Here is a 23,203-nt window from a genome sequence, read left to right on the forward strand (position 1 = left end):
GTTCTAAAGTTATTCACTATTTTTGCTGAATTGATGAATTTCTTCTCCATGTTAAGAATCTAGAGACTTTTTTTATGTACACTGAATAAAGAATGGGATAACTTCTCAATTTCAATACTTCTGTTTGTCCTTGTGAGAGGCTGTCATCGATTCCACACCTTATTCTTTCCTGTCTAATACCTGGAATTGTGGGCTGTTCAATTACAATATAAATTAGAATCCCAACAGAAGAAAGTTGATTTTTCAAATAAACTAATAAACAAATAACAGTGCTGTAGTATATGCCAAAATAATTATTTTAGGAACAATTTTTTAAAAAAATATCCACATAATCTCATAATTTGAGGTGCCATTAGCCTCATTCATAAGCAGGAATGGACAGAGCCATTAAAGGCCAGTCTATCCCTGCTCACATTTTAAAGGAAAAATCCTTTAAAATCCTCCCCCAGGTAAAAAGAAAGAAAGAAATCGGAATACTTACAAGGCAGTTCCAGGACTGCACTTTGCTTTCATTCCCTCCCCAATGTTATCTCCTCTGAACCTTAAAGAATACTACATCCATTTGCCCACAGCCTGAGCAAGTTCTCCTGGGAGTAAACACACCATGGGGTTTTTTGGTACCATTGCCTAAAAAATGTCCTAATGCCCCATTGCTTCCACAGTAGACAGAGAGCAAGGAGCCCCCTCACCAGCAGCTCAGTCTGTGAGGAGATGGATACAATGTTTTTGAAGGTTTAAAGGGATTTGGAGCAGGGAGGGGGAACAGAGGCAGAACACAACCCTTGGAATGCCTTGTAACAGAAGGTGGATTCTAAAGTGGGACATTAATCAGCTCAGGGTCATGGCCTACCCAGATCAGATCAGGTGAGTCCACTTTGGAATTCAAGTTGGGCTGAATGGTCCTTCAGCCCTCTTTGGGAGTTTGACTAAACATGTAGGGCTTAAGCTGGGGTTGGGAAAGGGCCACACACTCAAGCTCAACCCCAAACACAATGCACACAGGTTCCATTTGGACTTCTGGTAACAACCCTGGCGAGGCAGGATTTACGATTTACAATACTATCCCTTACAATCATTTGTTCTTAAGTTGATTAAGCTGAATTTAAACCTATTTAAGCGTTCTATCAATTCCAGTTGAATAAGAATTTAACTCCCACCTAAAGAATTGTTCTTGACTGTCTTTGTTCATGTTCAATTCTCTCCCTGGGCATTATTTCCCACAGGTGGATAAGTCTTATGCAGGGCTTTAAGTTGCCCTGGTTTACTTATCCCTTCTACCTTTCTGACCTTGAAGTAATTCAAGATAGTAAGTACAAGGTCAATAATAGATGACATTGGTCAGTTCTTTTTAAAATGTGAACTTGGTAAATATTTTTACATCCTTGGCTTGCTTCAGCATTCTTCCTTTATAGGTTGGTCTTACTCTATATCATTTTGACCATTTCTGATTTATTAAACTTTTAGCTATACCTGCTTCAGTTATGTCGGTGGTTCTTCAGCATCTTTCTGCTAGAATCAGTGCTTTTTTTCTTTAAAATGTTTAGGGGTACTCTCATTTTCCTGCTCATATTGAAATACTGCTGTGGCACTTCTTTCAGGACCAACTGAGCAGCCTGTCTCGGGCAGAGCTAGAGAAACACCTGGCCAGCGCCCAGATCATTGTGGAAGCCCTTTCCCAGAAGATCCAGGACGCCCAGAATTCCCAGAGGTGGCCCGCCTGCGTGGGACCGGCGGATCAGAGGGACGCGATCACCCAGACCCCCATCTCTGAGCCCAGTGAACGCACCCGCAAGTGGCATCTCACCCTCTCAAAACTGGCTAAGATGTACAGAGGGGCTAGTAACATCTGCTGGAGGTGTAAGGCTGAAGTAGGCACTTTCCTACACATATGGTGGTGTTGCAAGGAAATCAAGAAGTTCTGGGATGAGATATACAAAGAACTAAAGAAAATAGTTAAATATTCCTTTAAAAAAAGAACCTGAAATCTTCCTATTGAGTATGTTAAAGGAAGAAATTAAACCAAAAGACAGATGCGTGCTAATGCACGCAACCACAGCGGGCAGACTCTTAGTCGCTAAAAATTGGAAAAGTGGAAAAATACCAAGCAAAGAAGAGTGGTTGGCCAAATTAATAAATTACCAAAATTTAGCAATTAAAGTTGGGCTATCTAAAGGTTTAAGCGAGGAAAAAGCAGGAGAAGAGTGGAAACCACTCAAGTTATATTTACAAAAACAAGTGGAAAAGGCACAACTGATAGCGGATTTCTGAGGGGTACAATACTATCAAATCGAATTAAATCAGATAGGTGTATGCGGATTATCAGAGTAACTCAAATCAGAATATAGGAGAGGTTGGAAGTCACGACATTGTGGAGGGGGGGGAAGGGTGCGGGATAACAGATTTTAACAATGTGCAACTTAATATTGGTTTAAATATATGTCTTCTTTTTCTCTCTTTTTCTCCTTCTTTTCTTTTCTATTAAATTGTGTTTGTTATATTATGTTAAGTTATATTAAGTTACGTTATGTTACGTTATATTTGTTATGTTATGTTATGTTATGTTAGGTTATTTTAAGTTGGATATTATTTTTTATTTGAGGCAAATTCCTGTTGGTATTATTGTTTGATTTGTTTTGTTTAACTTTTTGTCTTGTTTGTTATATTTGCTTTCTATATTTTACTTTTCTATATGTTGTTTTTTAAAGAATTTCAATAAAGATCATTTTAATTTAAAAAAAAGAAAAAAAATACTGCCCCTTAATGGTGGCAAACTTAGATTCACAAAATGTTTAGGGGTATGTGTACCCCTGTGTCCCCCCCAGAAAAAAGCACTGGCTAGAATCCTACTCTTTAGATTTTATTTTTTATACTTACATCCCACTCTTGAAAGGTCAGCTTATACAGTATGGGGCTCCTCGCTCTTCCCAATAGAGATCAGGTCCCTATTTAAATATCTTTAATAATGTTACAGCATTAAGTGCTGCCAAATTCTCCACTGAGGCAACAACTTTTTAAGAGTATTGCACTCACAAAGACCTGCAAATAAAATTTCAAAAGCAAAGTGCAACAGAAATATGGAAAATATATTACTAGGCAGTCACTGTCTTTTATCCAAGTCATGTTGATTTCTAATTCTTACTACCTCCAAGAAATCTTTTGCCATGGCCAGAGTTATATCATTTTTTCTTATTTTCAAGGAGATACTTGAGATAAAAGATCTTGGAGCTTCCAGGTAAATTTGCCAATAAGGGTTTAATTAATTGGTTCCTGGCTTGTATATACAGCCCACAGTATAGTAAAATATGTTTCATGCAATCAACAACTTGAGAACATAAACAGAGTCTATTCTGGTAAGGTATACTGGTCAGTGTGCTGCTTAGGACTTCAGATGGGAATACATTTAATCTAATTTTGGTAAACAAACAGAGGTAATTGGGTACTGACAAATTTGTCAGATATGAGGGTAATTGAAAAACATGCCCACACTGAATTCCGGATGCGCAGGTTACATATGATTGAGAACAAAGATCACTGTCTGCCTCAAGTATTTAAGGGCAATACCATAACCCAAATGAGATAAAAAGGATGGTGAGAACCCAATTGAGGAGGCTTTTGGGGGCAAATTTTTAGACCAAGGGCTGATAAATATCCCAGTAATCCCTTATCCAGGCCAAAGAACGAAACTGTTAGCCAGTATTTCAAAACTGCCCAGCACGCTTTGGTGGAAAGGTGGCATTCAGCAGTTTGCAGAAATAGAATTGAAGTAGGAACACAAATTGGGACCTGAAATAGGGACTGAAGAACTTTGCATGGAACCTATCTAGCTTTGGAAGTGATATGCCCTCGTCCTGCAAGAGAGAATTGCATGGATTCGTTCACCTACCCCTAAACTGGCAGAATGAAAATGAGGAAATGGGGGGGGTGAGGGGGGGTTGGCTCCCAGTTGCCAAATACGACTACTTGCATTTTCTTATTCATATTAGGTCACTATGTGTACCCACTTAATATTTGATCACATTTTGTGGAATGAACGATCTTACTAACTCATCATTATCGTCTTCTCATATTAATTTCAAAGCTGATCAGGAAAGTTATAGTTGCCCCCAGAAATAAAAGGCCATTTTTGATTTGCATATGTTGATTCACTGAAATTACCAACAAAGTAATATCTACATTTTGCTTTGAATACTTCTGGTAGTATCATATCCTCTAAGTCAGGGGTCGGCAAGGCTTACCGGGCATGGGCCGGAGATCCTCCATGGGCCGGACGGGCGCAGCGCAATGCTGGAAATCGTGTCTGTGCATGTCCACGGTGCCGGAAATCACTTCTGCACATTCCCAGACACCGAAAATTTATTCAATATACCAATGATTCTGGTATTAAACAAAAACTCTCCAAAGCATTATTGCGGATATGGCTATCATGAACAGTTCACTGTGCTAGTTATAGGTAGGTAGCCGTGTTGGTCTGATGTAGTCGAAACAAAAAAATAAAAAAAATGCTTCCAGTAGCACCTTAGAGACCAACTAAGTTAGAGACCAACTAAGTTTGTCATATGTATGAGCTTTTGTGTGCATGCACACTTCTTCAGATACACTGAAACAGAAGTCACCAGACCCTTATGTATAGTCAGAAGGTGGGGAGGGGTATTACTCAGAAGGGTGGTGGGAATGGGTGATTGGCGGATAGGAGTGGTAAACCTGTTGATGACTGTTAATGACGGCAATTGGTCTTACAGGGAAAAGCAAGGGGTGAGATGGCTAAAGAAAGCTTTATTATGTATAATGAGATAAGAATCCAATGTCTTTATTCAGACCAGGTCTCTCCATGGTTTTAAGCTTGGTAAAAGGTAAAGGGGCCCCTGACCATCAGGTCCAGTTGTATCCGACTCTGGGGTTGCAGCGCTCATCTCGCTCTATAGGCCGAGGGAGCCGGTGTTTGTCCGCAGACAGCTTCCGGGTCATGTGGTCAGCATGACAAAGCTGCTTCTGGCAAACCAGAGCAGCGCACGGAAACACCGTTTACCTTCCCGCCGGAGCGGTCCCTATTTATCTACTTGCACTTTGATGTGCTTTCGAACTGCTAGGTGGGCAGGAGCTGGGACCGAGCAACGGGAGCTCACCCTGTTGCAGGGATTCAAACTGCCGACCTTCTGATCAGCAAGCCCTAGACTCTGTGGTTTAACCCACAGCGCCACCTGAGTAATGAGTTGCAATTCAGCAACTTCTCTTTCCAGTCTGTTTCTGAATTTTTTCTGTAATAAGACAGCTACTTTGAGATCTTGTATAGAGTGTCCTGGGAGATTGAAGTGTTCTCCTACTGGTTTCTCTGTCTTGTGATTCCTGATGTCAGATTTACGTCCATTTATCCTTTGGTGTAGGGTTTGGTCTGTTTGTCCAATATAGAGAGCTGAAGGGCACTGTTGGCATTTGATGGCATACACATCAAATGAGCAATTAAATAGTCCTGAGATGGTATGTTGGATGTTGTTGGGGCCAGTAATGGTGTTGTCCGGGTGTATGTGGCAGCAAAGTTGGCATTTGGGTTTATTGCAGGCTCTGGTACCAGTGTCCATGTTAAGTCTGGTGGTGGTATTATTGTGGGTGATGAGTTGTTTAAGATTGGGTGGCTGTCTGTAGGCAAGTCACTGTACACAGTTCACTGTGAACTGTGAAGTGTACTCTCTTTAATTGTCTGTGATGGATATGACAGGTTTTGTATTGTCCCTGGGACGTTACATGCTGAATGTTTGGACAATATGTATGGTGTAACGAACCCAGGACGTTGCCACCAATTATGCGACGAACCCGGCGTTGTCACTAAAACTTCTGATGATCCCACCTAATATGTGCGGATCCCACCAATGTGATGTGCCTCCCTTTTTACCAAGCCGAGCAGATTGTTGAAGGAAATTGGTTATTTCCCAAACCAACCACTAAACCTTCTTCCTCCCCAAATAAACTGCCTGTTTAGGTTTGGAGTCTGCTGATAATCAAAGTGCAGGTCCAGTTCTCCCAATAACGTGGAGCCGTATCCCTTTTAACTCCTGGCAAGTGTATCAGGAACCACCTTGTGCTCACAGTCAGGATTCCCTTTTACCTAAGGTTCACCCCCAGCAGCCTGTTGCTACTTTGTGGCACCTTCTTCCTGGCACTTGTCTTCCCTGGGCTTGAACTTGAGGTTTTGAACTATTTTCCTGCTCCTCAGGTTTAGTCTAACCTCCTCACTACCATCATCACCCTCTTGAGTTAGGATACTTCACTGGTATAACTAGGCACATTCGTTTTTAAAGTAACATTTAAGAAAGCTTTATTAATCTAGAGGACATTTAAATGCGTAATGGTTTCATGTGTACAGGCTCTTAGATCATATTCTTAGTTTCATATAACAATGGCTAGGAAATATAATTTTAGTAAACTTCTCTCTCTCCCAAAACCCCTCTCACCTCTCTCAACTCTAACCACTCTATCCCCCGAAATAACTGCTCCCCATTCCTTTTAAACTCATGGCAGTCCCGCCCCTCAGGAATGGAATGCGTCACTCAATAAGGAGGTTGGGTTTAACACTTTCCACTCTGGGGTTTCTGTCGCAAGCCAGCCCGGTCCGTTACATATGGATTGATAAGAAACACTCATATTAATGTATAACCTGATACCCTTTACTGGGGCGGTGGGGGAGATTGATAATCTTTACTGGTATTCCATGCAATGGGAAACTCAGTATGAAACAAATTTATCACTCTTCTAGAAGAGCAAAACCACTTCTTTTAAATCAGGCACGTCCAACAGGTAGATTGAGATCTACCTGTAGATCACTGGACGTTTGTGGTAGATCACTGGTAGACCACTGACTCCCCCTAAAGAAGCTCAAAAACTTTGACTCCCCTAAAAAAAAAAGCTCAACATTTTTGCCGTTCACCCCAAAGAAACGGGGCTTTCCTTCTCCCTAAAAAAAAAGCCCTACAACTTTGACCTGAACCCCTAAAAATGGGCCTTTCTCCTTCCTAAAAAAAGCTCAACAATTTTGACCTGAACCTCCAAAAAGGGGGTTGATCACTGCCAGTTCTTAACTCTGTGAGTAGATCACAGTCTCTTGGGAGTTGGCCACCCCTGTTTTAAATGAACTCAGTGTGCTTGAACATTACATTAGAAACATCCTAGAAAACCTCTTCTAAGAACTCAGAACCATAAAACAAATATGTATGGGATGGGGCACCCTTTGTTTTCATTGAATGCTAACTCATGTTGCTCTTTCATATAAGTGATCTTTTTTAACATTGCTGCAGCATGCTGATAGTTTTGAATGAGCAGAGCTTCCTAGAATGCCCTGCTGTTGTCATGCAGATTGCTCCTGCTGCCTCCACTGACATTTTGCTCCTGTGCTGCGCTCAGTCCAGATGTCACTCGGCAATGGAAACATTTGGAAACCTGGCAGTGCGCAACAATACTAGCAGAAACAGAATGTGGACGGTGACATTTTAGGGAAAGGTGGTTTGTTTGTTTGTTTGTTTTGTTTAATGAAAAACTTAACCATGTGTCATCGTTTTTTCTTTTGACATCTGAGAGGCAAAGGAGGAAAGAAAGAAGCCAAGCACAATGGTATTTAACTTCATTAGGTGGCAGCTCACATTATCCAAACCTATTTTGCCCTAAACCTATGCACTCCACATAAGCCTCTGCATGACAAGTGCTTCTTGAATCTTCCAGCTCAAGATGCTGATCCTCAGAAACACTTGGAACTGGGTTTTGGTGAATTATTTTCAATATACAGTACTAGACACTATAGGCAGGCTGTCTAGTATACTGAAAATATGTTTTGTTCGTTAGGTGAGCCCCCCCCTCTCTTTGGTAGATGTGTTTACAGTGGTTTACACTGTATAAATAAACTGAATACAAAGTCCTGCCCATTCAAAAGTAATGTCCTGCCCATTCAAAAGTAATGTAAATTATAGCATACACATATTCTAAAAATAAAAACCTTAAAAGTTGCAATATAATGAATCATTCTTGCTTGCAAATTAATTGCCTGCAAAAAACAAATATATTCCTTTTTTTTAAATAGACAGACCTGCAGATTCTTGGGTTATCCCTAACATGTACATCAAGTTATAAGTTTATTTAGTATTTTGCATTAAGTACTAAGCATATTTCAAAATGGCAAACATATTTGCTAAACAAGAAAGAAAGTGACTTTAATGTGTTAATAGCCCTGCCGCGGTTATCATGAAACAGGGAAAAAAAATACCTAACCAGTGCTCTGAATTAAATCTGGAATATATCAAAGATTACCTCAGTATGTGCCCCCACTAACTGACATCTTTGGCCCCTCCAATTATAGTGGGAAATGGAGGAAAGTGGAAGACAACATTCTCTGTGACTTTCTCCATGGTAGCACCTGCCTTGTGGAATGATCCTGCATGGAGATCAGATGGGCACTGATTCCTGAGTGCTTCTACCAGCAATTAAAAACATACCTCTTAACCTGAGGTTTTCCCGACTAGTTTCTGATTGTGGTTCCTGGCCTTTGTACCAACTCTAATTGATCCCAATGTTTTACTGCTATGGGATTGTCTCCAATGTTAGTCATCCTCAGAGCAGACCCATTGATAGCCAATGGACATCTTAGGACCATTAATTTCAGGGAGTCTGCTCTGAGTAAAACTTTGGTGTTTTTGATTTTGTTAAAGTTGTTTGTTTTATTGTTTCATTTCTTTGAAAGGAAAGACTGTATATAAATGAGTTTAATAAATTGGAAACTTGAATCCCATTATATATTGAATTCATAGGGTTCGTGAAATTTTCTTTCTTTGAGTATCCAAAGAATGTCTAGGAACCCACTTTTCTTCCTTCAAGACTTGGCAGGTCAGGATCTGGTTCTGCCTCGTGGTCTGTTTTCACTACTCAGGAGTCATGCACAGACACTTGTTAAAAGGAATTTGCATGTGTAGCTGGAATATTTGTCATTCAGCCGGAATCCAAACTGCCCCACCAAGCTTCCCTTACCACATGCCACTAACAATGTAGGGCTAATAATCCTGCATTCTGTATTTGCACATTATTTTCTGTGCATTGATGTGTTTTTGAAGTGGTGTTCTATCTGGAGTGAATGACTTCCTTAAGTAGCTGAGGTAGAAGAAATGTCAACTTAGATATCCGAGTACAAGGATTCAGCCTTGTGTAGGTCAGGAGGAAAGTCATTCAAGATGATTCACAGACAACAATAAAAAGGTTGAATTAGATCAATAATTTGCTATGAATTATTTACTAAGTTCCAGTTGCTACAAAATGATAATCAGGATACTGCAAGTATCACCCAGTTTGGCAATAAGATCCTATTGGCATGGGGGATTGCAATCAATTTCAGGCTGCCAATTTTAAAAAAGGCCTTATGAACCTATTGGTAAATAAGTAAAGCTGCTGTTACCAACTCCTTTCTTACATAAAAAAGGAAATTAAATGCAAATGTTGGTCTGTGTAAATGAAAGCCAAGGAAATGGTCACAGAAGTGTTGCAGGAATTATTCCACTGTTACACAGCACTGTTTAGGGAAGCTTTTAATGTTTAATAGATTATTGTATTTTAGTGTCTGTTGGAAGCCACCCAGAGTGACTGGGGAAACCCAGCCAGATGGGTGGGGTATAAATATTATTATTATTATTATTATTATTATTATTATTATTATTATTATACAAACTAATATTCTCTGACAGCATGAGTTGGCATCTTTCCATCATTCTCCTGAACAGTATGGGAATTGATTTAGAACTGAGTTTTTCAGAAACTGTGATCATTTAGAAGAAGTTAACTAGTACTGTATTAGGAAAATGTGGAGCAAATGGTACTGTCACTGCCTGTTAGCAAATCACTATATAGAACTTGTGTCATTAGCAATATTTGGACAAACGGATTGATGATATAGTAAAAGCAATCATCTGCATCTTGTATCATGTTGAATTCTATCACTATATAAACTAGAAACCAGAATTTCTTAAGTTTTAATTCATCAAATATGCATTGAACTTTGTGTGTATAATTGTAACTTGGCACTTAGTCATTTTTACTTTTTTTTAAGGACAGATACAAAATATTGCACGCACAAGCCAGATCTCTCCTACCTATGCAAAGAGGACAAGTGGGCAGTGCACCTCTCTTTACAGGAGTGAAGACCAGTGGGGAAAAAATTCTGGCATAAGAATTTCATTGCTTCTGCCTGCTTCCTTCTGCCTCCCACTGTTACTCATTTCAGACTCATGCTCACACATTCCTCACTATTCCACGTGCCTCACCTCAGGCAGAGAGGAGGAGCAAATTTCCAGCACTGCATAGTTTATTCCCTTTCAAGCATTTCACTTCCATCCCCAGATACCCCTCGTTCCCACCTACTGCAGGGAGCACTGAATTTGGATCCCACCCAGGATGTGTGATTGTTATGAACTTTGGGGAAAGCTAAAGAAGACAAACCAACTCGACAAAGATGGAAATGCTATTGAGAGATTATGATGATGAAGTTTATATACCCTCCTTTTGTCAAAAGACCACAGGACGGTTTACAGCATAGGACACAGGTGTCAATATACAACATAGAAATCAAAACAGTAATAATAATAAAAAATACATAAAAAACAACAACAGGTTCTCAAGAGGAAGACAACTTTCCCCTGGGAGCTTTCCTCCCCTCTTCCCATCCCACCCAGGGTCATCTTCACTTTCCTGCCTCTCTCTGCTTTCCATCTTGTACCTGCCACTTTCATATGGGTGTAGTCCTTGATCCCAAATAGTATTCCAGAAGGGGAATAATTCCCCGTGGTGTCTCCCCCTCAAAGTGGCCCCAAAGTGATGGGCATTGGCTGGAGGGTGAGCTGCAGCCAGCTTCTCTCATCCTGAAACACACCCTCGAAACACCCTGAGGTTGTGTTTGCCAGTTTCTACGTAGAAACACTGTCTCATGGCATGAGATTAATGTATTCTGTTTGTTTCCTTAATAGCCTGGCTCCCAGCGCATCTGTCATTGCTGCTAAGATGCTGCTGCTCATTGTCTCTATCAAAGACCATTGAGGCATCTCTAGGAGCACCTCAAAGGTGCTGATGAAAAGAGATCCCAGAAGTAATAATAATAATAATAATAATAATAATAATAATAATAATAATAATAAAGTTTATTTATATCCTGCCCTCCACAAACATAACCGGGCTCAGGGCGGCTAACATCAAAATATAAATACATTAAAACATAAAATTCAGCAAGCGACTGAAATACAGCTTAGAATTGGATTAAAATCAAATAAGATCAGAAGGCAACCGTCAAATTATGACTATAGGGGTTGGGAACCTTAGGTGCTCACCAGGCTCAGCTATTTATATGAGCTGGTGAGAGGAGTTAGAGATGCCTCTTATATACAGAGTCTTGTAGGAGGAGAGGGGTCAGACTGGACCCCGACCAAAGGCCTGGCAGAACAGCTCCATCTTGCAGGCCCTGCAGAAAGATGTCAAGTCCCGCAGGGCTCTGGTCTCTTGCGGCAGGGTGTTCCATCAGGTTGGGGCCAGGGCTGAAAAGGCCCTGGCTTGGGTCGAGGCCAGTCTAACCTCCTTGAGGCTTGGGACCTCCAAGGTGTTATTGTTTGCAGACCGTAGGGTCCTCTGTGGGGCGTACCAGGAGAGGTGATCCCGTAGAGACTATAATAAATGGAAGGGGAATCTGCTCTTGATGGTTTAGGATCAGCAGGGATTGCTCAGCTGGCAACTGACCCACTAGCTGAAATAACTTGTCCTTCAGTTTGCACCTCTGAGTGGTGGCTCCCAGCTAAATACCTGAGCAGTGGAAGGAAAAACATGCTCTCAGGATACAGGCTAAGGTCTCCTGGGTGTTTCCCTTCCCATCTGCTCCAGTCCTTCCCTTCAGCAGGCGGCCTTCTAGGCAGTGGCTCCCAGCTAAATACAAACACTTAGCATTTATTTGTATAGCACTCTTTAATTGTTCAAGCTGTTTTAAATACATAAATCCTATAACATTGGTTGGGATTATTATCCCCATATTCTAGAAGGGAATGAAAGTAAGAGATTGTGGTTTACCTAAATCCTTATTCACATTTTACTCGTGTAACCTTGCTGTATGATAGAGGAGTGGCAAAGGCAGAATTAGGGGCATGCGACAGGCTTGCCCACACTGGGCCCCGAGCCAAGAGGCTGCTGCAGAGGGTGCCACAACAGTGACTTAGAATGGAAGGCAAAAAGCGAGGGGGCACTGGATTTTGGTATTGCGCAGGATGCCCCTGAAATTTGCACTTGAATCCACTGCAGCCACTGCAGAAAGAATTGTCTGGTGTGGGTGAAGCTAAAAGTATTAGCCGTTCCTCCACCAACATGACAAGACAAGAGACCTGATTTTGTTTCTTTTGTTACAAAAATATTCTTGTTATTGTATCATTTAGACTGTACAGAAATGGAAATTAATAAAACATAACAATTTACAATGTCCACATGACTAGGGAATTCACAGCAGATATTTGAACCCGAGGACTTTCTGGTTCACAGCTCAATGCTGTAGCCACTGGTTCTTGAAGTGAAGTCAAACCGTTGGAGAGTTACAGCGCCTGCTGTTGCTGTAGAGACCAATGTGGGAGACATGCTTTGATGTAACTGGGGCAGATGATGTTGTCTGGTTGCGCTGATGCAGGTGTACAATGGCGTTTCTACCCTCTGTGCTCCTGGTAACTCCTTGTAACGCAAACTCTTTTAACAAAGCAGCTAAGAGATCAGGCTGTGAACCATGAAGTTCAGAAGTTCAGAGGCAAGCTCTTATTTCTCAGCCTCCTGCCACCCCTCACTGCAGTATTGATTTTACAATTTGGCCCTCATACTGTCAGTACTAAAGGAAATACTCTTTTGAATATGTGTGCTGTGCTCTCACCAGCTCTTTGGTACCTAATGTGCCAGCACTAAGCAACATCTCATAAATGGCTAGTGTTGTTATCAGCCCTGGAGCACTGCAGGAAAATTAGAACATTTAAAATGTTATCATTGGGCCAATTTCAGTTGGCCTTTGGGAGTAGACAAATTAAGAGCTAAGTAAGACGCTACCCTATTCCCTCCTGCCCCCCTCCACAGACCAGCCACCTTCTGCCAAACCTGTCGCTGCAACTCGGTAGGTCATGAAATGTGTGCACTGAGCATAAAGCCGCAGAATCTTTGCAGTATTTACCATGTCACAAGATGGATGCAGAAATCACTGTGCCTAATTCTTGTTGACAAAAACGTTCACATGTATTGGCAAACAGTCAGCAGTAGTTGAAAAGAACAAAATAGAAATTTGCAAAGCATAGCTAGCAGCCAATAACTGTTTGCCTCCTTTTACCTAAAAGCAACTTAACGATTCCAGAAAGCTTGCGCCAGATAACTCTCCATTGCTGTTTTACAGTATGCTTATTCATTAGAGATGCAAAGGCCTTCCAAATCTGTTGCAGGTATTTTTGTGTTCCCAGATAGTGCCATTGCATGTTCAATATATCTGCATATATTTGATTTTTGCTATTCCTCATTATTTCATATTCAGAGCAACAAACAACTATTTTACTTTGCGTGGGATTGACATTCAACTGTTTCATCCATTTAAAATACTGAAACACCCAATTAGCTATTGCACACAGGCAGCTGACTTTGGTTGGTATTCTCAGAGTAGAGTCATTAAAACTTATGAACATGACTAAGTTAGGTCCATTAATTCCAAAGGCTCGACTCTAAGTGAATATTAGCTGAATACCACCCAATGGTTACATTAGTTTATTGTAGATCGAATAATGCTTTTATAAAGCAATTGTTTATTTAGATCACTAGATATGTGCCTTTTAATTACTTTACTTTCCAGAATACCGGTAGTACTAGTCTAATAGTATCTTTAGCCAATATAGTGGCTTTCAGATGTTACTGGACTACAGCATGGGAAATGGTCAAGGGTGTTGAGAGTTGTAATTCAACAACATCTTGAGCTGTGCTTTATCCACGGTTATTCTGCTATACTTCTATGGTTATAGATATAGTAGTTATAGTAGAGGGATGCGGGTGGCGCTATGGTCTAAACCACAGAGCCTAGGGCTTGCTGATCAGAAGGTTGGCGGTTCGAACAGGGTGAGCTCCTGTTGTTCAGTCCCTGTTCCTGCCAACCTAGCAGTTCAAAAGCATGTCAAGTGCAAGTAGGTAAATACCTTCTGGCAGGAAGGTAAATGGCATTTCCGTGCGCTGCTCTGGTTCGCCAGAAGCGGCTTAGTCATGCTGGCCACATGACCCAGAAGCTGTCTGCGTACAAACGCCAGCTCCCTCGGCCTATAGAGCGAGATGAGCACCACAACCCCAGAGTCGTCCGTGGACCTATTGGTCGGGGTAACTTTACTTTTACCTTTACCCTCTCACTATATATAAGGGTCTGGTGACTTCTGTTTTAGTGTATCTGAAGAGGTGTGCATGCACACGAAAGCTCATACCAATAAAAAACTTACTTGGTCTTTAAGGTGCTACTGGAAGGAATTTTTAAATTTTGTTTCAACACGTTTAGGAGTACTCTCATTTTCCTACTCATATTGAAATAATGCCCCTCAATGAGGCCAAACTTAGATTCACAAAATGTTTAGGGGTATGCGTACCCCTGCATCCCCCCTGAAAAAAAAGCATTGAGTAAAACATTATTAACATTGCAATTTGAAGATTAATTATTATGGGATTGTGTCAGCAGACAGATTGTCACCATGTCCATCAATATTACAGTCTCTCCCTCCCCTCTCCTTTATGAGATTCAAAGTGCAGCTTCCTTGGTAAGATTCCTACTTTACCCTCAGTCTGATCTGAAAGAAGTTAGGTCCTTCATCTAGCTGGAAAAAAGCTAAGTATGGAATGGTACTCATTATTTGAAAATCTCTCTTGTCATATAGTTATTGTTAAGCTCTCATTATAACATCATTTTATCACTGTTATCCATTTATCTATATATCATTATTTCATGAAAATAATTATAGATATGGAAAATTTGTTTTGTACAGTTAATTGCAATCTATTTCTGGAGTCAATTTCCAAATAGAACTAAAAGATAAAGCATGGTAAACATATGATTCATTATTTCCTGGTATTATGCCATTTAAACCCAATGAAGGTCTCCTGGTCCATGTACAGTCTATTTCCTTATTAGTTAAGGAAAAGGTTTCTGCCATCAACACTATGTGGCTTTTTTGAAAATCTTCACAATTGCTTGCCTTGTATGTATATATTTCTGCATAATGTTGCCGACAGCATGAAGCAGTTCTTACAAAATAATGGCATTCCTGTAAAACTCAAATGCATGTGTATCTGAAGAAGTGTGCATGCACACGAAAGCTCATACCAAAATATAAACTTAGTTGGTCTTTAAGGTGCTACTGAAGGAATTTTTTCAAATGCATGTGTGTGTCCCCTTCTTATTCCCCCTTCTTTAACTTGCCAGTAGGGGTCACTGTGAGACCATACTGACTTCCCATTCCTGGCTGAGCGGTTGCATTCCTTGCGCAATATCCTTGCGCTTTTAAGTAGCCTCGTTCTTCCACACACAATGTGAACACTTTTACCTTGATGCTGGCCAGCCCTGAATGAGGCTGCATTCTTCCCTCTGCTTTCCTCAGATCATTGTTTAAAGCAAACAAGCAGGAAACAAAAAGTCTATCACTCCCTCCTTGAACCTTGACCATGAGCCCACGGAAAACTTACAAGTTTGCCTTCTGCCAGTTCCCAAATAATGCTCACCTTTCATAATATGCCTTAAAGGGCTCATGAATCATAAATATGGAGAACCTCAACATTCAGTATGGTGGGCAGCAGAAAACTGAAACATGTTAAGAATGCAACTAGCAGAGATGTTTTAAACCTTAAAATCACTGTTGGGGAGAGATAAATCATTTACAAGAGGCATTCTGAAATCTATATTAAAAAAGTGAAGAGGCTATACACAGAAGTACAAAGATTGTGGAGAGTGCTACTTCAAAAAAACCACACACTAATGCTGCTCTTGTAGAAATAAAACTGGTAAAGTTTTTATAACTATTTTATTCCAGGGGTATGAAGATTGCTAAATTCGTGTGCTGCATGTGGCCCCTTAAGCAAAATTCCAGTGTGAAAATGGATGTTGAAAGGAGAACCATTCAAGGCATTTGGCAAGTCTGCTAATTGTTGTTTAGTCGTGTCCGACTCTTCGTGACCCCATGGACCATAGCACGCCAGGCACTCCTGTCTTCCACTGCCTCCTGCAGTTTGGTCAAACTCATGTTCGTAGCTTCAAGAACACTGTCCAACCATCTCGTCCTCTGTCGTCCCCTTCTCCTAGTGCCCTCAATCTTTTCCAACATCAGGTTCTTTTCCAGGGAGTCTTCTCTTCTCATGAGGTGGCCAAAGTATTGGAGCCTCAGCTTCAGGATCTGTCCTTCCAGTGAGCACTCAGGGCTGATTTCCTTAAGAACGGAAAGGTTTGATCTTCGTGCAATCAATAAAGTTTCGGACATGCAGCTACACTATGCAGCATGTTCACAATGAGATGAAAAACATGCTATTGGTTGATTTAGGCCACAAATGAAGCTGTCTTCAGGCATTCTTCTTACATCTTAAATTAAGGTTACCAAATGTCCCCGTTTCCTGGGGACAGTCCCTGGATTTACAAATCAGTCCCCTGACAAAATCCTATCATTCCTACTGAAGTTGAAAAGTGTCCCCGGATTCATGAAAAAAAATCTGGTAACCTTATCTTAAATCAACATGCAAGAGAGGAAATGGGTTGAATTGCCCTCCTCCCACAACTACACTGAATGGTCCCTTCCTCCCATGTGAGAGAGAGGGAGGGGGCTGCACAGACAGAGTTCCGGGTCATGTGAGTGAAAATGTATGTGAAAGGACTTCCTCTCCTTGCAGATGTTCACAATGTGTACATAGATGCCAAGGGCTACTCCTCACATATGAATGGGGGCCATGGCTACTTGTCAGAGTGTTAACTTGCCGGCACCCATGTTACCTTCCCCTCATAGCCCCCCTGTTGTGGGAAAAAAAACTTGTCTAAAAGATTCAAATTAGATACATCTCAGGCACCAATTGTCAGGTATGCCTCGGTTCGGGCCGGCGGATCCCCTCCCTCCCCCCGCCCCCTCGCGGGGAGGGGGGCTCCGGGAGGGGACCGCCGCCCGTCCGGCCCCGGCCCCCGTCGGGCGCATTTCCACCGTGGCGGTGCGCCGCGACCGGCTCCGGGTCGGCTGGGAAGGCCTCGGGGGAAGGTGGCCCGCCGCCCTCAGGTATGCCTTGGAAGCAGCCTTTTGTCTTCTTCCGTTTTGTGGAAGATTTAGAACTGTGTTCATTATTACCACTATGCATTTCACTGTGTTCATTATTATCACTATGTTAACGGAAATCTGAGGGCTCCCTTGGACAAAACAAGACTCCAGCCAAGAATAGCAAAACAGCAGACAGTAGGCTTGGTCTTTATTAAAGAAAAGTACTGTTGTGACAGGGCCCCACCTGCAACAAGGTGAAGCAAGATGGAGACCCCAAACAAAGAGGGTCTTTCCCTTTTATTATTTTCCCATCACCAAGAAACACCCCCAGAATACATCATTCCTACATCACAGCTACGTAATCAATACCTCACAAAAGGGAGGGTTCAAGGTAGAAATCTGAGCACCTTTGACACCTCTCCTAGTCCTCCTCTCACCCCTCCCAGGTGTGAATTCCTAAACACAAAGAGAAACAGTTTCCTCAGAGTTGATCACTACCATTTGTTTGGAGGAGTCTTCCATTGTGAATGAGATGGCTAGCAGTCTGGCACCATTGATGGGGAAATGTCCAGTTGGCAGAACCTCCTGCCTACGTGCTGTGAGGCTTAGAGGATTTTGGCTCCCAAGTCCCCATTTTGATAGTCATGTGGAAATGTGTGTGTGTGATTCAGTGGGGGGGGGGGATTCCTCCAACAAATATAACTACATTTGCATACAGCAGCCTCTCCCGGAAGATCAGGCTTCCCCCAAAGCAACCCTACAGTACAAGGTTGGACTGGGATTGCAGCCCACGTCGGCAGTGCCATTTTTGCCATTTCCCCATAAAAATAGCTCAAAAACGTGGTCGGGTGTTTTTTTGGTTTTGTTTTTTTTTGCAATTTTGCTCAACAGCTTGGGGGGGACGACAACTTTTCTGTCTGGATTCTCACTGTTTGAAATATGGCACCCTAGGTTGGATGCAATGCAAGGAAGTGACCGGCCGAAGATTCTTGGCTGAACAGAAATTTCATTCCATATCTTTATTGTCCAAACTAAAGATTCTGTTGACTGTTCCACATCCATTCATTGAGGAAATGTAATAAACAATTTTGAATGTAAATACTTCCCATCAATTGCTCCACTGTTGTTGTTGTTAAACTATTATTATTATTATTATTATTATTATTATTATTATTATTATTAAACTTACCTCAGTAACTGCTAAATAAATATATTTACTTTTTTTCTGTATAATTCTGTTTACTTTCTGGTTTCTACTCCTATGGAACCTGCCATGAGAGAAGGCTTACATAAATATAATTATATTGGTCAAGAATATATCATTAAAATACTAGAAAAGAAAAGAAAAAGATTTCCACAAACTATAATTTCAGCTGAAGTTTAGTATCCTTTGCCTGATGTAATCTAAAAATAAATAAAACCATTTTATAATCCATTATCTGGCCTGACAAAGATTATGTTGTCATGGCAACAGTATCCCAGTATCCTTCTCAAAGTAATCAAATAAAATGGTAGTTTACAGGAGCCCCTATATGATAGACAAGCAATTAGAAAAATTAAAAAGGATCGTATCCAGGTTCTTATTGTGATTCACTTCTTATGCTGCCAAGGCTGGTTCACTATAGATTGTGCAGTTTTAGTAGACCTCTATATGGCTGTGTTTATTATCCAATCACGTGAATGGGCATGATAAAAAGGCCATAGCCAGGTCAGGGGAAAATACAACTAAATGCTACTTGTGTTTTTGTGGTCTGCACAAGCTGGTGATCAAAATGGTTAGGATACCTTCCCAATGTTATTTTTCAGGTTGACATCATTATGCACACACCCTCTACTTCCTATCCCACTTCCTTTCCCCTTCTACCTAAGGCACTGGATCCAAAGGTAAGCAAGGCAGTGCCTCAGAAGCTCATCAGGAGTAAATGCATTTCCAGATTTTCTTGCTTGCTTAGGACTTAAAAACCTGTATGTAGGTTAGACAAAGCTGGCTTCCAGTTTGCCGTGAGGGGAGAAGGAAGCTGGAGCCGCTATCGCGGTGACCTGGCTGCTAACTTTTTGAGGTAATGAGCACCCCAAAGAAGTTCCTGGACCAAGACATTGAGGGGTCCCGCAGCAACCAAAGCGAGCTTCCAATGGGCCCACTTGGTTCCGTCAGGAGCCGGGTCGTCCCGGCGGTTGAGCCTCAGTAGCTGGGCTCTAACGCACTCCAGCAGCAGGCTTCCTCATCGTTCCTCTCTCTGGAGCGGTAAACAGTGGTACCTCTACTTAATGCGTTCCGAACGCACATTCGTAAGTAGGAAAAAAAATGTAAGTCGAATCCCATAGGAATGCATTGGGAGAAAAAATTCGTAAGTCTAAGCAACCCTATCTAAAAATTCATAAGTAGAAAAAATCCTATCTAAACCACATCCAAGATGGCGGATGGAGCTCCATTTGTAAGTAGAAACATTCATAAATAGAGTTATTCGTAAGTAGAGGTACCACTGAATTTCCCAAAAATTAACCAAAGGAACAAAAGGAATAACTGATTTTTTTTTTTTATAAAAAAAATATTGGATCCATTTGGTGGATTGACTGGAGAACAAAAAAGGGAGTCTTCTCCGAAAATGGTTGCCGCCCTGTGTGGGAACAAGCTGTTTGATGAAATTAAGGTAACAAAAAAAGTCTGCCATTGGAAATAAAGGAAGTGGGTAGTGTGATCAAGTTGAGAAGCTTAGGTGACTGATCTTTAACACACACACACCCGCCTGTGACTTACTGTCTATAAACACTTCTATATTTTATAGGGCACACGGTTATAAATTCCTCCTTTTTTCCTTTTTCTTTTTTCTTTTGTCTCTCAAGAGGGGAGGTTGGAGGACTGTAAATTGTTGCTGGACTTTCACTTTATATCCTCCCTCCAATATGTTTTGTTTTTCTTTTATTTCCTGCTATTAAGCCTACAATAACTGGAATTATAATAAGAACTTTTGAAGGACTTATTAAGTGATCCCTGAAGAGATCTGCTTTCTTTCTTTCTTTCTTTTTCTTTCTGGTTTTTTCTTTCTATTTTCCAGCATGGAGGTACATCTAACTTTTAAATATAACTTCCTGCTTGGACTTTGTGGCTGACTGAACAGGAAAAGTACTTTGGACTATGAATATATACATATTGAATTATTATTATTATTATTATTAGACTCATGCGTAACAATTATTGGGACTGTTTTCCTTTCTCCTTCCTTCCTTTTGACTAGAAATTCTTCTGTGCTTAATTGACTGAGATTTGAATTGTTGCAATGGCTGGCACACAGTCTGTGGATTACAGCAGGCATCCCCAAACTGCGGCCCTCCAGATGTTTTGGTCAACAACTCCCATGATCCCTCACTAACAGGACCAGTGGTCAGGGATGATGGGAATTGTAGTACAAAACATCTGGAGGGCCGAAGTTTGGGGATGCCTGGATTACAGTAACCTGAATTGCGTTTTACCTTTTCCTGATCATTGGATTATAATTTTTTTAAAAAAAATCTTTTTCTTCATTTTCTCCTTCCTTTGGATTTGGGATTTTCTTTCTATTGGACTGGAACTCATTTATAGGGTTGCTCATCAGAAAGTGAAACTGACTGAGGAAAGCCCTGTGACTTTTAGACATAACAAAAATAACTTCAAGAATTTCACCCCACCTGGTGGCCAGAAAAAATTACTGCAGCCAATATAAAATTTTTGTTGACTTTTTCTTTTTCCCTTTTAGGAAATAAAATAATAAATGGCTTCACAAAAGAAAAATCTGGCACAGACGCCTAGCCAATCAAGGAAAGGTTCCCTTCAAGAGGGGAGAACCCAAGAAATGATGGAAATGTGGAAAGATGTTCAAAGTCGCACTAAGGCGGTGGGTGAATTATCAACAGAAATAAAGACCCTTGCAAGTAAAACAAGTAATTTGTAGAAAACAGTGCAAACCCTTCATGATGCAATGCAAAAAAAATAAAGAAATGAGAGAACAGAAGAAGATGCAAGGAGAAGCTGCAGCAGACAGAATCACATATCTGATTCTGTCTTGTAAATCTTAGCAAACCTATTCAGAGTTAACTACCATTTCCAAGTAGTTCTCCTTCAAAGAATAACATGCTGTAAACTTCTAGTCGCTTTTCCCCAGTTTTCCCCAGAGGTTAAAATCTATATTGTGTCCTTTTTTTTCTTTTTTCTTTTTTTTCTATCGCCTAGTGTGTCATTGAGGCTTTAACTAGCTTGTCTTTTGTTTACCATTCTTATAACAGGTTATACATTTTAGACAAGAGTTTATCTTTGTTTTGTAGGAGTTCTTTTTTTAATTATGAGCTTTGGTCCAAAAAACCATTCTTTCTATCTAATTTAAACATTTCATGTAACTGATGGTATTGCAACCAGTCCGTAACATGGCTCCTTACGTTTTCCATTTATTTCAGTTTGCCCCCCTCGGAGAAGTGCAGCAATTCCCTGTAAGTCACCCACTGTCTATCCATCTCTTAATTGTAATCACCTCAACAGGAGATAGTCATAAAGGTGTTTTCCTTTCCAGCAGATTTTTATATTTCTCCCAAACTCTATACAGATTCTTCCTAAGGATATTGTTCATAAAAGTTTTATAAATTTTCGCCTTCCCATACCAAAGAAATGCATGCCAGCCGAATTTGAAATCATGACTCTTTAAGTTCCGGATGTCTGCATTATCCCATGTAATCCATTCTTTTAACCAACATAAACAGGCTACCTCATAATGCATTTGCAGGTCTGGCAGGGCAAAGACTCCTCTTTCTTTTATATCTATCATAATATAATATTTAATTCTTGGCTTTTCCCCCTGCCAGAAAAATTTAGAAATATCCTTTTTCCATTATTTGAAGCAGCCTGAAATATTTACAATTGGAATTGATTGTAATAAAAAAGCATCCTGGGCAATAGATTCATTTTAATGACTGGGATTCTATCTAGCAGGGAGAGCTTCATTGTCTCCCAGATCTCCAACTGGAGATCACAATTTGCCACAATTTTGGCTGACAGATTGAAAAGGACATTGATTGAGCCAGGCCACAGAGACCAGGTCAGTTTTATACCAGGCCGACAAATGAAAGATAAATATATTTCCAGATTTTGTTGCTTGCTTAGGACTTAAAAACTGTATGTAGGTTAGTGTCACACACATGGCAGACTACAATGTTCAGCTGTTAGAATGTGTTCTGCTTTGCCATTCATATGTTGTGAAGGCCTGCTGGTAAACAGATATATTTCCCAGCTTTGCCAGTTAGTCTACTGACAATTTAAAATTCATACCATTCCTTATTTATTCTTATTAGTTTAACTAATACCGGTAATAGAAGTAGAGCATTAGGAGCTTAAACTGTAAACGTGTTAAACTTCAAAAACAAATTATTGGCCTCCTATTTTAATAGATTCCTATTCGAAATTCGAATTTATTGTAGCTTCGTTTTTCATTCAGTGTACTCCAAGTGGCAAAGCTTGTTCTCATTAACAGTGAATGTGTCACCAACAGGGGCAAGGAAAGGGTGTGGCTATTGGACACCTTATCACTACCCCCTCACACATTCACTTAATGCATGTGGAGGTTTACCCTTTCATAAATCTCCCCATAGTTGTTCCTCAAAGTAGCCTTCCTCAACCAGATGCCTACCAAATGTTTTTATATAGAACTCGGATCACTGTGAACAATTGGCTATGTTGGCTGGAGCTGACAGCAATTGTGGTACAAAATCTTGTGAGACGACTGTATGTTTGAATTTACATCAAAATGCAAGAGAACCCAGAAGCTCTATTTCCAGAGAATAGGGATAGCAGGCCCGCTCATGAACGCTTTTGCATTGGGGTTTATACCACAATATTTGGGATTTATACCACAATATTTGGATAAAATCCCAGCATTAGAAAACAGCTCACCCCACTCTGACATGCATCAAAG

The sequence above is a fragment of the Zootoca vivipara genome, chromosome 4 (assembly GCF_965207765.1).
Source record: "Zootoca vivipara chromosome 4, rZooViv2.hap1.1, whole genome shotgun sequence".
NCBI classification, from domain to species: Eukaryota; Metazoa; Chordata; class Lepidosauria; order Squamata; family Lacertidae; genus Zootoca; species Zootoca vivipara.